Here is a 17,439-nt window from a genome sequence, read left to right on the forward strand (position 1 = left end):
CGTTTGAGACCACCTTAACTGCAACTACGCAATGCTGTGGGGTCTTGGGAATTGTAGTTTGGCGAGTCCCCAGCTCCTTTTGAGTAAAGACCTCAATAAACTAGAACTCCCATGATCCTATACCGTCGAACCATGGCAGATAAAAGTAATGTTGGAAACTGTATTGTCGAAGGCTTTCATGGCTGGAATCACTGGGTTGTTGTAGGTTTTTTCGGGCTATATGGCCATGGTCTAGAAGCATTCTCTCCTGACGTTTCGCCTGCATCTATGGCAAGCATCCTCAGAGGTAGTGAGGTCTGTTGGAAGTAAGGAAAAGGGTTTATATGACCAGGGTGGGACAAAGGACTCTTGTCTGCTGGAGCTAGGTGTGAATGTTTCAACTGACCACCTTGATTAGCATATAATGGCCTGACAGTGCCTGGAGCAAACTTTTGTTGAGAGGTGATTAGATGTCCTTGTTTGTTTCCTCTCTGTGGTTGTGCTGTTGTAATTTTAGAGTTTTTTTGATACTGGTAGCCAGATTTTGTTCATTTTCATGGTTTCGTCCTTTCTGTTGAAATTGTCCACAAGTTTGTGTATTTCAATGGATTCTACACAGTCTGACATGGTGGTTGTGAGAGTGGTCCAGCATTTCTGTCTTCTCAAATAATACACTGTGTCCAGGTTGGTTCACCAGGTGCTCTGCTATGGCTGACTTCTCTGGTTGACGTAGTCTGCAGTGCCCTTCATGTTCCTTGATGCGTGTCTGGGCAATGCTGCTGTGTTTGGTGGTCCCTATGGAGACTTCTGGTCCACAGCTGCCTGGTACATGGTAGACTCCTGCAGAAGCGAGAGGATCCCTCTTGTCCTTTCGTTGGATTTTCTTGGTGGGTCTGTAGATAGTTTGTATGTTGCGTATGTTGTGTGAAGAAGAACTCAACAGGTTCCTGGACCACCTCAACAGCATCCACCCAAACATCCAGTTCACCATGGAAAAAGAAAACGAAGGAAGACTGCCTTTTCTAGATGTCCTAGTCATCCGCAAACCAGATCAACAATTCGGTCACACCATTTACAGAAAACCCACACACACAGGTAGATACCTACATCAAAACTCCAACCATCACCTAAGTCAAGAAAGAAGCACCATTAAAGCCTTGGCAGACCGTGCAAAAAGAATCTGCGAAGCCCACCTCCTCCGAGATGGACTGAACCACCTCAACTGGGCTCTCCAGGCCAAGGGAGACTCCACCTCAGACATCAGAAGAGCTGCAAGACCACCGAGAACAAGCCACGAGAGTCAAGACCAAGACCCACCCAGAGGGAAAGGGTTCTTGCCAGACATCAAGGGAACCACTGACCGCAGAGGGAAGCTGATGAGGAAACACAACATGCAAACTATCTACAGACCCACCAAGAACATCCAACCAATGCTCCATTCAGCAAAGGACAAGAGGGACCTTCTCACTTCTGAAGGAGTCTCCCGTATACCATGCAGCTGTGGACAAGAAGTCTCCATAGAGACCACCAAACGCAGTAGCATTGCCCAACACAAGAATCAAGGAACATGAAAGGCACTGCAGACTACTCCAACCAGAGAAGTCAGCCATAGCAGAGCACCTGATGAACCAGCCTGGACACAGCATATTACTTGGGGACACAGAAATGCTGGACCACGCTCACAACCACCATGTCAGACTACACAGAGAAGCCACTGAAATCCACAAGAAGCATGTGGATAATTTCAACAGAAAGGAGGAAACCATGAAAATGAACAAAATCTGGCTACCAGTATTAAAAAAACTCTAAAATTAGAACAGCACAACAACAGAGAGGAAACAAACAAGGACATCTAACCACCTCTCAACAAAAGTTTGCTCCAGGCACTGCCAGGCCATCAAATGCTAATCAAGGTGGTCAGTTGAAACATTCACCCCTAGCTCCAGCCAGAGGTGGCCCTAGGTAAGCAAACACTATTTTGGCACCCCCCCCCCAAACCCCCCCCCCCCCAAATAATTCATATATATTTTCTGTTCATCATGGGAGTTCTGTGTCCCATATTTGGTTCAATTCCATCATTGGTGGAGTTCAGAATGCTCTTTGATTTTAGGTGAACTATACATCCCAGTAACTACAGCTCGCATATGTCAAGGTCTATTTTCCCCCAAGAGCGCCTCAAGAGCGCCCCTGGGCAAAATCAAGTCTACTGCGAATGCTTACTTCTGCGTAATGGGTTGAGCTGCCCCTGGCTCCAGCAGGCAAGAGTCCTTTGTCTCACCCTGGTCTTTCCACAGATATATAAACCCATTTTCCTAGTTCCAACAGACCTCACTACCTCTGAGGATGCTTGCCATAGATGCAGGCGAAACGTCAGGAGAGAATGCCTCTAGAACATGGCCATCTAGTTGAAACATTCCCACCTAGCTCCAGCAGACAAGAGTCCTTTGTCCCACCCTGGCCATTCCACAGATATATAAACCCCTTTTTCCTACTTCCAACAGACCTCACTACCTCTGAGGATGCTTGCCATAGATGCAGGCGAAACGTCAGGAGAGAATGCCTCTAGACCATGGCCATATAGCCCGAAAAAACCTACAACAACCCACTAATTAAGGTGGTCAGTTGAAACATTCATACCTAGCTCCAGCAGACAAGAGTCCTTTGTCTCACCCTGGTCATTCCACAGATATATAAACCCAATTTTCCTAGTTCCAACAGACCTCACTACCTCTGAGGATGCTTGCCATAGATGCAGGTGAAACGTCAGGAGAGAATGCCTCTAGAACATGGCCATATAGTCTGAAAAAACCGACAACAACCCAGTGATTCCGGCCACGAAAGCCTTCGACAATACATTGTCTACACAGCCATATAATCCAGTTCAAAGCAGATAATCTGGATTATATATGGCAGTGTGGAAGGGACCTAAGAGACCCAGCGTAGCCCCTTCCCCTCCATCTCTGGTGTCTCTTCGGCTCCTTTTTCCATCCCTTTGTGCCATGCTTTCAGCTCCTCAACAACCACAGTTTCGGGTCCCGGCGTGTCAAGCTCCCAAAGGACCAAACGAGACACGGGATGATTGACGGCAGTGGCATTGACTCAACTTGGCCAAAGCGGATGTCAGCAGAGCCCGCGCTCCAAAAACAGACATGACTCAATTACAGGCATATAGATGTATTTATAGCACTTTGACGGTGGTTCGAAACAAAATGATTTGGTCACTATGGATACTGATTGGTCCTGACCGCGGCCGGCTAGGATCCGCTTGTCGGTTGGCAGAGATGCGACATCCGCCACTGCAATTGATTGATTTGAAGGGGCTTTGGAAGGGGGGGGGGGGTTAATAAATGTCGTTCCATTTGGAGTTTGGTGGCTGTTTTCTTGGAGGGGTGTGGGAGGAAAACCAGTATTAATGGGACTAAAAGAGCTGTTCTGGTCCACCTGGAAGAAGATAATGGGTTTTGGCTGGGAAAATAATGGGTTTTCGGGGTGTTAGCTCATCCCCAATGTGTTCCCAGGGAGGGGGTCTGATCTGGAGATTGGGATCAGAAGGTTTTCATAGAATCCTAGAGTTGGAAGAGACCTCATGGGTCATCCAGTCCAACCCCATTCTGCCAAGAAGCAGGAATATTGCATTCAAAGCACCCCTGACAGATGGCCACGCAGCCTCTGCTTAAAAGGTCTGGAGAACAAGCCCTATGAGGAGTGGCTTAACGAGCTGGGCATGTTTAGCCTGAAGAAGAGAAGGCTGAGAGGGGATATGATAGCCATGTATAAATATGTGAGAGGAAGCCACAGGGAGGAGGGAGAAGATCAAGGGTCTGGAGAACAAGCCCTATGAGGAGCGGCTTAGGGAACTGGGCATGTTTAGCCTGAAGAAGAGAAGGCTGAGAGGAGATATGATAGCCATGTATAAATATGTGAGAGGAAGCCACAGGGAGGAGGAGGGAGCAAGCTTCCTTTCTGCTTCCCTGGAGACTAGGACGCAAGGGAACAATGGCTTCAAACTACAAGAGAGGAGATTCCATCTGAACATGAGGAAGAACTTACTGACTGTGAGAGCCATTCAGCAGTGGAACTCTCTGCCCCAGAGTGTGGTGGAGGCTCCTTCTTTGGAAGCTTTGAAACAGAGGCTGGATGGCCATCTGTCAGGGGTGATTTGAATGCAACATTCCTGCTTCTTGGCAGAATGGGGTTGGACTGGATGGCCCAGGAGGTCTCTTCCAACTCTAGGATTCTAGGATTCTATGGTGCAACCAGATTCAAACTTTTAAAAAGTGTTCAGCTGCTGACCTGCTCAGCGGTGAATGGAAAGTCAGAAGCAGCCCAATATGGATATATTATATAGGAATATGGGATGTGAGAGACAGGGATGGGAAAGCAGACCTTGTAAAAGAAGAAAATGGAATGCGCAAACATTGCAATGTTTGGGGAGAGCAAACTGAAGCAAATGCGACGAGGGCCTTTTGAGTCAGATAGGTATTGTTGACACAGGAAGTGAAGAACAAGGAGCCAAAGGAAGCCAAGGAGGTCATAAAGCAGGAGAATGCAAAGCCTGGCCAAATCATGTCAACAAGATTTCAGGGGAAAGCCCTCCATCTAACCACAATCTGTCATGTTGATCCTCCAAATGCGGACACAGAAGAGGAAGACGTTGTCAGGTTTTATGATGGGATCCAGGAGGAAATTGATCTCACGCCAAAACAGGAACACTTGCTAATCGTAAATTGGCCAAGGATCAAAACACAGAGCAGGAGAGAGACTCCTTGAGTTTTGCAAGGCCAATCATATGTTCATTATCATAGAATCATAGAAGAATTGATTTGGAAGAGACTGCATGGTCCACCGCAAGTGGTTGTGAAGTCGAACATGACCCCCCCCCCCCCCAATAAGAGATAGTAACTTATAGTTTTGCTAAGGGCAAGGACACCAGACTGGATAATAAGGGTTAGTTGTTGTTGTTCATTCGTTCAGTCGTCTCCGACTCTTCGTGACCTCCTGGACCAGCCCACGCCAGAGCTCCCTGTCGGCCGTCACCACCCCCAGCTCCTTCAAGGTCAGTCCAGTCCCTTCAAGGATGCCATCTATCCATCTTGGCCTTGGTCGGCCCCTCTTCCTTTTGCCTTCCACTTTCCCCAGCATCATTCCCTTCTCTAGGCTTTGCTGTCTCCTCATGATGTGGCCAAAGGACTTCAACTTTGTCTCTCGTCTCCTTCCCTCCAATGAGCAGCCGGGCTTTCTTTCCTGGAGGATGGACTGGTTGGATCTTCTCGCAGTCCAAGGCACTCTCAGCACTTTCCTCCAACACCACAGTTCAAAAGCATCTCTCTTCCTTGGCTCAGCCTTCCCTCAGGTCCAGCTCTCACATCCGTAGGTGACTACTACAGGGAAGACCATGGCTTGGACTAGGCAATGGATCTTTGTTGCCAGTCTGATGTCTCTGCTCTTTACTATTTTATCGAGACTGGACATTGCTCTCCTGCCAAGAAGGAAGCGTCTCCTGACTTCCTGGCCACAGTCTGCGTCTGCACTCATCTTTGCACCTAGAAATACAAACCCTGTCACGGCCTCCACATTTTCTCCCTCTATTTTCCAGTTGTCAATCATTCTTGTTGCCATAATCTTGGTTTTTTTTTATGTTTAGCTGCAACCCGGCTTTTGCGCTTTCTTCTTTCACCTTGATTAGAAGGCTCCTCAGCTCCTCCTCGCTTTCGGCCATCAGAGTGGTGTCATCTGCATATCTGAGGTTGTGAATGTTTCTTCCAGCCATTTCCATCCCAGCTTTGCATTCCTCAAGCCCCGCACATCCTCGCATGATGTGTTCTGCATACGAGTTAAAAAGGTTGGGTGAGAGGATGCAGCCTTGCCGGACGCCTTTCCCAATCTTGAACCCGTCTCCTGTTCCGTGGTCAGTTCTGACTGTTGCTCCTTGGTCCTGGTACAGATTCCTCAGGAGAGAGGGAAGGGGGCTTGGGATGCCCATCCCACCCAGAACTTGCCACAATTTATTATGATCCACTCAGTCAAAGGCTTTAGAGGAGTCAATGAAGCAGAAGTAGATGTTTTTCTGACACTCCCTGCCTTCCTCCATTCTCCAGCATCCGGAGATTGGCAATCTGGTCTCTCGTTCCTCTGCCTTTTCTAAACCCAGCTTGAACATCTGGCAACTCTCGCTCCATGTCTTGCTGGAGTCTTCTTCCTTGCAGGACCTTGAGCATTCCCTTCCTGGCATGATGAGAAATAGGGGCCACTGTACGGAAGTTGGAGCAGTCTTTCGCATTTCCCTTTTTTGGTATGGGTTAAGCCTTGGTCAATTTGGTGCGTATCATTTAATCAAGGCTTTATGCCCTATTTTCATATGTTTATAGCAGAAGGTAACCAATTTATTATTGAAAATCATGCCACAAAAGTATTTGCCTTTTTCCACCTGAGGCACACCTGGGCTCCTGATGGTCCCCCCTTCTCACAAATAAGGGACTCTCTTTCCCCCTCAGGGATATATTTCCCTTTATGGACCTTCCTATGAATAATATGAACTATGGACACTGGGAGAGGATAGTTGGGTTTACTCTCTGTATTATGATTTCTATATTTTCATATTTTCTCCTGTGTGTAACCTTCTCCTGACCCTTTCTGCCCCATTCCCTTTGTTGGAAAAATGTATCAGGAAGTTGTGCTGGTACGGCTCTGTTGGGGTTCAGCCTGAGTTTGAACTTGAACCTGATTCTCTGTTTGTTCCTCCTGATGCTAATGTAAATATAATTACTGATGCTAATGAAAATGTACCTCTTGATGCCAATGTTCCTGAAATTAGTGAGGAAGAAACTTCTGTAGGTTTGGAAAATGCCAATGTTCCTGAAATTAGTGAGGAAGGAACTTCTGTAGATTTGGAAAATGTAAGTACCAGTGTTCATGAGAATGTTTCAGAGGGAAGCCATGACCTTTCACTCCCTTCTGCACCTGGTAACTTTAATGAGAACAGAAGGGGCCAAATTTGGCAAGACAGAAGTAAATCACTCAGCTTGCGAAGGTCTTCCCAATTAAAAGAAATGCAAACAACGGCTTCAAAGCAGAGGGGCGGTTCATGGAACCAATTCTTAGGCTTTAAGTGCCTTCCGTCGGGCTGACTTTCTCAGTTCAGGCATCGTTTCAGATTGATGAAGACCTTAGCAGTTCTCCCGGTTTCCCTGGCCATGGTCTTGAAAGATTTCTAGGATATCAAGCACGGTTAGTGGATTGCTAACAGGTTCCAGTATTTTACAGTGTGGCTTTGGGTTTTGTTCTTGTGCATTTAAATTCATGTTTGCTGATTTTGCTGTGGCTTTTGACTTGCATTTTCCCTTTATTCTGTAACCATTTTTCTTCAATAAAAAAGGATTGTTTTTCACAGTCAAGTGTGGTGGATAGTTATCTTAGGGCCTCATTCCCTGCTCTGGATTGCAACAGGCTCCAACTTTATTTTCTTTCTGTTATCTGTTTGCAGTTATAGGGCAGGCCTCCTGTCCATCATAATTAAGCTTTGGTTCTGTCCCTTGTTCAGGGCTCTGGGAGGGAAAGGAGCCATTTTGGGCAGTCTCACACAAGGAAGCTAGACTATAGGACGTAGACCAGCTCGTCCCGTAGAAAAGCTTCTTTTCTCAATAGCATCCAGGGAAAAGGTCTCAAGACTCTGGCTGAGAGCTCACAGCCTTTCAGCCTCACAGCAAACAGAGGGAAAACAGCCCTGAAGTTCTCAAAGAATTCTCTGAGGGAGGACAGCACTACAGATCCACAGAATTCCAGCGGAAATATCTTCAAGCCTCGGCTGGTAGGTCTACTCGATACCCAGACACATTTGGAATTGGTAGTAGGACCCACACCGAAGAGGCAAAGATAGTAAACAGCCTGGGAGAGTTTAAAAAGGGGTTTTCCTACAGAGAAGGTTCAGTTAACTAAAGTTGGGTACCAGCCCATTGAGGACTAGACGAAGAAAGCCTTGAAGTGTTGTTTGAACCATTGAAGATTTGTTGTTTGTTCCATAATAAAGACTTTGTTGTATCATTAAAGACTCTAAAGACCATCACTTCAGAAAAATCCCTGAGAACCTCTCTTTGAGGCACCCCTGGCTTCCCGCTGGGCTTAAAGTATACGTCCTATAGAAGAGTACAGCTGTTAGAGGCCCAGCGCGTGACAGAACAGAAGTTGCCTTGTGTTGCATCCCAGTTCAAGAAACGAGACCATAAGATTAAATCCACCACACTGGACTGTAGAAAAAGCAATCCTTGTTTACTGATGAAAAATTGGTTACAAAAGAAAGGTAAATGCAAAGTCAAAAAGCCACAGAAATCACAGCAGTCAGTAGAATCTCTGAACTTGAGCAAAATTTCAAAAGCCACAAAACAAGAACCAGGAACCTGTTAGTCTTTTACTAACCATGAACTTGATAAATACAAGCCTCTGGGATTACCGGCCATGAAACACAGCAATTTTCCATGAATAATCAAGATTAATATTTAATAAAGAAGAGCTTGAAATGAAAATAAGAACATGAGACAATATAAGAAGGAACAAGAAAGTATAATTACTGGACTTAAAATTAGAATTGTCGGAATTTTCAGTATCTTATCTAATGTGTATCAATGGAACAGAGATGATAATTTAGTTGGAAAAAAATGATTGTCTTGCATAAGAACCTCCCGCTTCCCAACAACCCTTACTTCCTTTGTGACATATTAAAGATTTGCAAAGGTCTAACTAACCAATAACAATCTACTATCTACATATTATTCTTTTTTCTGTTCTTTTTCCCTTACCCCCTCCCCATTCGTATTTTTTTTTATTTGCAAATGCTTCATAAACATTATTTGGAAAGTGATGTCCACATATGCTACAACTCCCAGGATCCCAAAACGCCAAAGTTTGCCCATGCCTGGTGTAGATGCACCCGTTGTTCAGGAGGAATGCCAAGACTTTCCCTCTTTGCAGCCGGTTCATGCGATGCAGGCAATACCACCCGACGAGAAGAACACAGCAAAGATTTGTGAAGAAAGTGCAAAGGCAAGGTTGAGGGTTGGAGCGTGATGAAAACAAAAACACATCCTAGCCGCAGATGGTTTGAGATAACTTTAACGCAGAGGATGAAGGCATTGAAATCGCTCCAGATTTCCCGTCCTTTGGGTTCAGCCATTAATCAGAGCGGAGGCTGCAGCCAAGAAACCCAAAGAAGATGAGGAATTGGAAGGAAACCGGCGAGATGCGGAAAGGTAAAGAGAATATAGCAGTTGAGATGCTCCATGCCATAGAATCATAGAATCATAGAATCAAAGAGTTGGAAGAGACCTCCTAGGCCATCCAGTCCCACCCCATTCTGCCAAGAAGCAGGAATATTGCATTCAAATCACCCCTGACAGATGGCCATCCAGCCTCTGGTTAAAAGCTTCCAAAGAAGGAGCCTCCACCACACTCCGGGGCAGAGAGTTCCACTGCTGAACGGCTCTCACAGTCAGGAAGTTCTTCCTCGTGTTCAGATGGAATCTCCTCTCTTGTAGTTTGAAGCCATTGTTCCATTGCGTCCTAATCTCCAAGGAAGCAGAAAACAAGCTTGCTCACTCCTCCTCCCTCTGGCTTCCTCTCACATATTGATACCTGGCTCTCATCATATCTCCTCTCAGCCTTCTCTTCTTAAGGCTAAACATGCTCAGCTCCTTAAGCCGCTCCTCATAGGGCTTGTTCTCCAGACCCTTGATCATTTTAGTCGCTCTCCTCTGGACACATTCCAGCTTGTCAATATCTCTCTTGAATTGTGGTGCCCAGAATTGGACACAATATTCCATCTTCTATGTCTGGTTGGGAAAGCTGGACTGTTGAATTCTTGCATGACACAAAGGGTTTAATGGTTTGTTATTATGAATTTTATACTCATATTTGAATGCATTTACATTTATTTATTTATCGCGTCAGGGGCAACCAGACAATTGCATTACATTTCTAACAGAACAAAACAAACAAACATACAAAACACAAAGTTTGCAAGCTTGGTAGTTGATTAAATGTCCTTTGACCAGTCTCTGTCCCCTTGGAGTGCCTCTGGTGTTGCCGCAAGAAGGTCCTCCCTTGTGCATGTGGCAGGGCTCAGGGTGCATTGCAGCAGGTGGTCAGTGGTTGGCTCTTCCCCACACTCGCATGTCATGGACTCCACTTTGTAGCCCCATTTCCTAAGATTGGCTCTGCATCTCGTGGTGCCAGAGAGCAGTCTGTCCAGGTCGCCCAGTCTTCTGTGTGCCCAGCGGGGAGTCTCTCATTCGGTATCAGCCATTGGTTGAGGTTCTGGGTTGGAGCCTGCCACTTTTGGACTCTCGCTTGCTGGGGTGTTCCAGCGAGTGTCTCTGTAGATCTTAGAAAACTATTTCTTAATTTAAGTCGTTGACGTGCTGGCTGATACCCAAACAAGGGATGAGCTGGAGATGTCTCATTCACTATTGCCTGATACTTCCCAGCGGATGTCAGGTGGTGCAATACCGGCTAAGCAGTGTAATTTCTCCAGTGGTGTAGGGCGCAGACACCCCATGATAATGCGGCAGGTCTCATTAAGAGCCACATCCACTGTTTTAGCGTGGTGAGATGTGTTCCACACTGGGCATGCGTACTCAGCAGCAGAGTAGCAAAGCGCAAGGGCAGATGTCTTCACTGTGTCTGGTTGTGATCCCCAGGTTGTGCCAGTCAGCTTTCGTATGATATTGTTTCTAGCACCCACTTTTTGCTTGATGTTCAGGCAGTGCTTCTTGTAGGTCAGAGCACGGTCCAGAGTGACTCCCAGGTATTTGGGTGTGCTGCAATGCTCCAGTGGGATTCCTTCCCAGGTGATCCTCAGAGCTCGGGGTGCATTTACATTGCTATGCTCAATCTGTATGTGTGGTCGATCACTTTGTTCTGTAGCTGGTCTCAACCATTAATTTGGGAATGTTTCTTTCCATATCCAGGATTTTACCAGCCTTCTGAAGTACAGGAGGGAGGGGGCAGATCTGATCCCAGTTGGGAGAGAATTCCATAGCCAAGGGGCCACCACAGAAAAGGCCCTGTCTCTCGTTAGTTTGACCCCACTTTAACTACTATGGAATCCTGGGAGTTGTAGCTTGGTAAGGATGCAGTTCAAGAAGCGACTGCATATGTGGACATCACTTGATGGGCAATGTAGTAATCAGAGAGATAACAGAAGCAGAAGCAAAAGATGGAAAAGCTCCATGATCTCCGCCAAAAGAAGACCAGGAGCAGATTGTGGCTCAAACTAGATTCGTACTATTAAACCTAATTGACTGGGGCCAGAAGAACTCTGAACTAAAGCCAGGGATAATGGGTGCAGCTACACAGCTGAATTAATAGTTTTGCACCACTTTCTCTACTATTTATTTATTTGTCATGTTAGAGCAACCAGTCAATTGTATTACTTTTCTAACAGAACAAAACAAACAAACAAACATACAAAACACAAAGTTTGCAAGCTTGGTAGTTGATTAAATGTTCTTTGACCAGTTTCTGTCCCCTTGGAGTGCCTCTGGTGTTTCCGCAAGAAGGTCCTCCATGGTGCATGTGGTAGGGTTCACGTTGCATTGCAGCAGGTGGTCTGTGGTTCACTCTTCTCCGCACTCGCATGTCGTGGACACCACTTTGTGGCCCCATTTCTGAAGGTGGGCTCTGCATCTCGTGGTGCCCGAGCTCAGTCTGTTCAGTGTCTTCCAAGTCGCCCAGTTATGCCCAGGAGGGAGTCTCTCATTCAGCCATTGGTTGAGGTTCTGGGTTTGAGCCTGCCACTTTTGGACTCTCGCTTGCTGAGGTGTTCCAGTGAGTGTCTCTGTAGATCTTAGAAAACTATTTCTTGATTTAAGTCGTTGACGTGCTGGCTGATACCCAAAACAAGGGATGAGCTGGAGATGTCTCTGCCTTGGTCCTTTCACTATTGGCTGCTACTTCCCGGTGGATGTCAGGTGGTGCAATACCGGCTAAGCAGTGTAATTTCTCCTGTAACCCCGTGATAATGCGGCATGTCTCATTAAGAGCCACATCCACTGTTTTAGCGTGGTGAGATGTGTTCCACACTGGGCATGCGTACTCAGCAGCAGAGTAGCACAGCGCAAGGGCAGATGTCTTCACTGTATCTGGTTGTGATCCCCAGGTTGTGCCAGTCAGCTTTCGTATGATATTGTTCCTAGCGCCCACTTTTTGCTTGATGTTCAGGCAGTGCTTCTTGTATGTCAGAGCACGGTCCAGAGTGACTCCCAGGTATTTGGGTGCGCTGCAAGGCTTCTGTGGGATTCCTTCCCAGGTAATCATCCTCAGAGTTCGGGATGCATTTACATTGCTATACTCAATCTGTATGTGTGGTCGATCACTTTCTTCAGTAGCTGGTCTCAACCATTACTCTGGGAATGCTTCCTTCCATAGCCAGGATTTCACCAGCCTCCTGAAGGACAGGAGGGAGGGGGCAGATCTGATCTCAATTGGGAGAGAGTTCCATAGCCAAGGGGCCACCACAGAAAAGGCCTTGTCTCTTGTCCCCACCAGATGCGATTGCGAGGGTGATGGGACCGAGAGCAGGGCCCCACCAGAAGATCTTAATTGTCTTGATGGTTCATAGGGGAAAATACATTTGGACAGGTAAACTGGGCCGGAACCGTATAGGGTTTTGTAGGTTAAAACCAGCACTTTGAATTGTGCTCGGAAGCTAATTGGCAGCCAGTGGAGCTGGCACAAAAAAGGAGTTGTGCACTCCCTGTACCCTGCTCCCGTTAGTAATCTGGCTGCCAAATGTTGGATTAATTGCAGCTTCTGGGCAATTAGTGCAACATAGAGAGCGTTGCAGTAGTCAATACTAAGCTGGAATGTGTCCAGAGGAGGGCGACTCAAATGGTCAAGGGTCTGGAGAACAAGCCCGATGAGGAGTGGCTGAAAGAGCTGGGTATGTTTAGCCTGAAGAAGAGAAGGCTGAAAGGAGACATGAGGGGCAGGGATCAATATGTGAGGGGGAAGACCTAGGGAGGAGGGAGCAAGCTTGTTTTCTGCTTCCCTGGAGACTAGGGCACAATGGAACAATGGCTTCAAACTACAAGAGAGGAGATTCCACCTGAACACGAGGAAGAACTTCCTGACTGTGAGAGGCATTCAGCAGTGGAACTCTCTGCCCCGGAGCGTGGTGGAGGCTCCTCCTTTGGAGGCTTTTAAAAAGAGGCTGGGTGGCCATCTGTCAGGGGTGATTTGAATGTAATATTCCTGCTTCTTGGCAGAATGGGGGTGGACTAGATGGCCCAGGAGGTCTCTTCCCACTCTAGGATTCTATGATTCTATGATTCCTTTCTGCTGCCCTGGAGACTCGGACGTGAGTCGCCCTAGGGCTGAGAACGGCGGTCAACAAATGCAGTAAATGCAGCCATGGCTTCAAACTACAAGAAAGGAGATTCCACCTGAACATGAGGAAGAACTTCCTGACTGTGAGAGCTGTTCAGCAGTGGAACTCTCTGCCCCGGAGGGAGTGTGGTGGAGGCTCCTTCTTTGGAGGCTTTGAAACAGAGGCTGGATGGCCATCTGTCAGGGGTGCTTTGAACGCAATTTTCTTGCTTCTTGACTTCAAACTACAAGAGAGGAGATTCCACCTGAACATGAGGAAGAACTTCCTGACTGTGAGAGCTGTTCAGCAGTGGAACTCTCTGCCCCGGAGGGAGTGTGGTGGAGGCTCCTTCTTTGGAAGCTTTTAAACAGAGGCTGGATGGCCACCTGTTGGGGGTGCTTTGAATGTGATTGTCCTGTATGTTGGCAGAATGGGGTTGAACTGGATGATGGCCCACCAGGTCTCTTCCAACTCTAGGATTCTAGGATTGTGTTGTGGAGCCAGGCCTCACCTGTCCTGTACCTTTGAGTTGGATTGTTTTCTACCTAAGTGTGGCACCTGTCATAGAATCATAGAATCATAGAATCATAGAATCCTAGAATCAAAGAGTTGGAAGAGACCTCCTGGGCCATCCAGTCCAACCCCATTCTACCAAGAAGCAGGAATATTGCATTCAAATCACCCCTGACAGATGGCCATCCAGCCTCTGTTTAAAAGCTTCCAAAGAAGGAGCCTCCACCACACTCCGGGGCAGAGAGTTCCACTGCTGAACGGCTCTCACAGTCAGGAAGTTCTTCTTCATGTTCAGATGGAATCTCCTCTCTTGTAGTTTGAAGCCATTGTTCCATTGCGTCCTAGTCTCCAAGGAAGCAGAAAGGAAGCTTGCTCCCTCCTCCTCCCTGTGGCTTCCTCTCACATATTTTTACATGGCTCTCATCATATCTCCTCTCAGCCTTCTCTTCTTCAGGCTAAACATGCCCAGCTCCTTAAGCCGCTCCTCATAGGGCTTGTTCTCCAGACCCTTGATCATTTTAGTCGCCCTCCTCTGGACACATTCCAGCTTGTCAATATCTCTCTTGAATTGTGGGGCCCAGAATTGGACACAATATTCCAGATGTGGTCTAACCAAAGCAGAATAGAGCATGGGGAGCATTACTTCCTTAGATCTAGACACTATGCTCCTATTGACGCAGACCAAAATCCCATTGGCTTTTTTTGCCGCCACATCACATTGTTGGCTCATGTTTAACTTGTTGTCCACGAGGACTCCAAGATCTCCCCTTGTGGAAATGCCTTGTGTGAGTTCGGGCCAATCTGCTCTCTCATCTGGCAGGAGGGTTTGGGTTGTGTCCTCCTGCCTGGTGGGAGGGAGGTAGACCTTATCTCTAGAGAAGAGACCTCACCTGGGGGTCAGGGGGAGCCTCCCTCCTCCTGTGGGCAGATGGGGAAGCAGGTGGGAGTCCTTTCCCTGCCTGGCAGGCCACAGGGGTGGGCTGGATGGCCTCTTGGGGTCCCTCCTTTCATTCCGGCCAGGAGCAAACCCTGAATTCCCCTTGGGTCCTCCGCCGTCCAGAGTCCGCCTTCCTAGGGGTTAATGTGTAACCCGGTGGGGAGGGCGCGGCTGCTTGAAGGGAGACGAGGAAGTGGAGGAGGAAGAAGAGGAGGAGGAGGAAAGCCCCTTACCCATTGCAGGGTCCAAAGGGGAAAGGGGAAGAAGGGAGGAAGTGCCCGCCTGACCGCCCTCCAGGAAGTGAGTTTTGATGGGGGAGCCTGGACCACCCCATCCTTTTTCCTCTGGGTGTGCTTTGATGGTGCCTTAGAATGGCTGGGGTTGGACTAGATGGCCTCAAGAGGCCTCTCCCAACTCTAGACTCCTATCACTCTATCCGTCTCCTTCCTTGGAGGCTTTGAAGCAGAGGTGAGATGTCTATCTGTCGAGGGGGCTTTGGTGGTGCTTTACATCATGGCAGGGCGAAGGGGGTTGGGCTAGATGGTCTCAAGAGGTCTCTCCCAATTCTAGAATCCGATGACTATCTATCTATATCTCTCTCCTTTGGTCGATTCTACCAGTGTTGCCTCTGGAAAATCCTGCAAGACTAGTGGACAAACGTCAGTATGCTGGAAGAAGCAAAGACCACCAGCATTGAAGCGATGGTCCTCCGCCATCAATTCGGCCTGACCGGCCACGTTCTCCAGATGCCTCACCACCGTCTCTCTACTCCAAACTCAAGAACGGAAAACGGAATGTTGGTGATTGAAAGATGGGCTCAAAGCCAACCTTAAAAACTCTGGCATAGACACCAAGAACTTGGAAGCCCTGGCCCTTGAGCGCTCCAGCTGGAAGTCAGCTGTGACCAGCAGTGCTGCAGAATTTGAAGAGGCACGAATGGAGGGCGAAAGAGAGAAGGAGATAGATAGATAATAGATAGATAGATAGATAGATAGATAGATAGATAGATAGATGGTAGATAGATAGAGTCATTGGATTCTAGAGTTAGGTGAGACCTCTTGAGCTCCTCTAGTCCAACCCTCCTTCATTCTGCCATGCACAATCAAAGCCCCTCTGATAGATGGCCATCCAGCCTCTGCTTCAAAGCTTCCAACAAAGTAGATAGATAGATAGATAGATAGATAGATAGATAGATAGATGGTAGATAGATAGAGTCATTGGATTCTAGAGTTAGGTGAGATCTCTTGAGCTCCTCTAGTCCAACCCTCCTTCATTCTGCCATGCACAATCAAAGCCCCTCTGATAGATGGCCATCCAGCCTCTGCTTCAAAGTTTCCAACGAAGGAGATAGATAGATAGATAGATAGATAGATAGATAGATAGAGTCATCGGCTTCTAGAGTTGGGAGAGACCTCTTGAGCTCCTCTAGTCCAACCCTCCTTCATTCTGCCATGCACAATCAAAGCCCCTCTGATAGATGGCCATCCAGCCTCTGCTTCAAAGTTTCCAACAAAGGAGATAGATAGATAGATAGATAGATAGATAGATAGATAGATAGATGGTAGATAGAGTCATTGGATTCTAGAGTTAGGTGAGACCTCTTGAGCTCCTCTAGTCCAACCCTCCTTCATTCTGCCATGCACAATCAAAGCCCCTCTGATAGATGGCCATCCAGCCTCTGCTTCAAAGTTTCCAATGAAGGAGATAGATAGATAGATAGATAGATAGATAGATAGATAGATAGATAGATGGTAGATAGATAGAGTCATTGGAATCTAGAGTTAGGTGAGACCTCTTGAGCTCCTCTAGTCCAACCCTCCTTCATTCTGCCATGCACAATCAAAGCCCCTCTGATAGATGGCCATCCAGCCTCTGCTTCAAAGCTTCCAACAAAGTAGATAGATAGATAGATAGATAGATAGATAGATAGATAGATGGTAGATAGATAGAGTCATTGGATTCTAGAGTTAGGTGAGATCTCTTGAGCTCCTCTAGTCCAACCCTCCTTCATTCTGCCATGCACAATCAAAGCCCCTCTGATAGATGGCCATCCAGCCTCTGCTTCAAAGTTTCCAACGAAGGAGATAGATAGATAGATAGATAGATAGATAGATAGATAGATAGATAGAGTCATCGGCTTCTAGAGTTGGGAGAGACCTCTTGAGTCCATCTAGTCCAACCCTCCTTCATTCTGCCATGCACAATCAAAGCCGATCTGACAGATGGCCACTCAGCTTCTGCTTCAGAGCCTCTAAGGGAGGAGATCGATATATAGATGATAGATAGATAGATAGATAGTCATCAGATTCTAGAGTTGGGAGAGACCTCTTGAGCCCATCTAGTCCAACCCCCATCATTCTGCCATGCACAATCAAAGCCCCTCTGACAGATGGGCATCCAGCCTCTGCTTCAAAGCCTCCAAGGAAGGAGAGAGTGAGATATAGATAGAGTCATAGGAGTCTAGAGGTGGGAGAGACCTCTTGAGCTCATCTAGTCCACCCCCTTCATTCTGCCATGATGTAAAGCACCACCAAAGCCCCCTTGACAGATAGCCACCCAGCCCTTCCAACGAAGGAGATAAATAGATGGATAGATAGACAGTCATTGGATTCTGGAGCTGAGCGAGACCTCTTGAGCCCATCTAGTCTTACCC

This window comes from Anolis sagrei, chromosome 1, assembly GCF_037176765.1.
Source record: "Anolis sagrei isolate rAnoSag1 chromosome 1, rAnoSag1.mat, whole genome shotgun sequence".
Taxonomy (NCBI): domain Eukaryota; kingdom Metazoa; phylum Chordata; class Lepidosauria; order Squamata; family Dactyloidae; genus Anolis; species Anolis sagrei.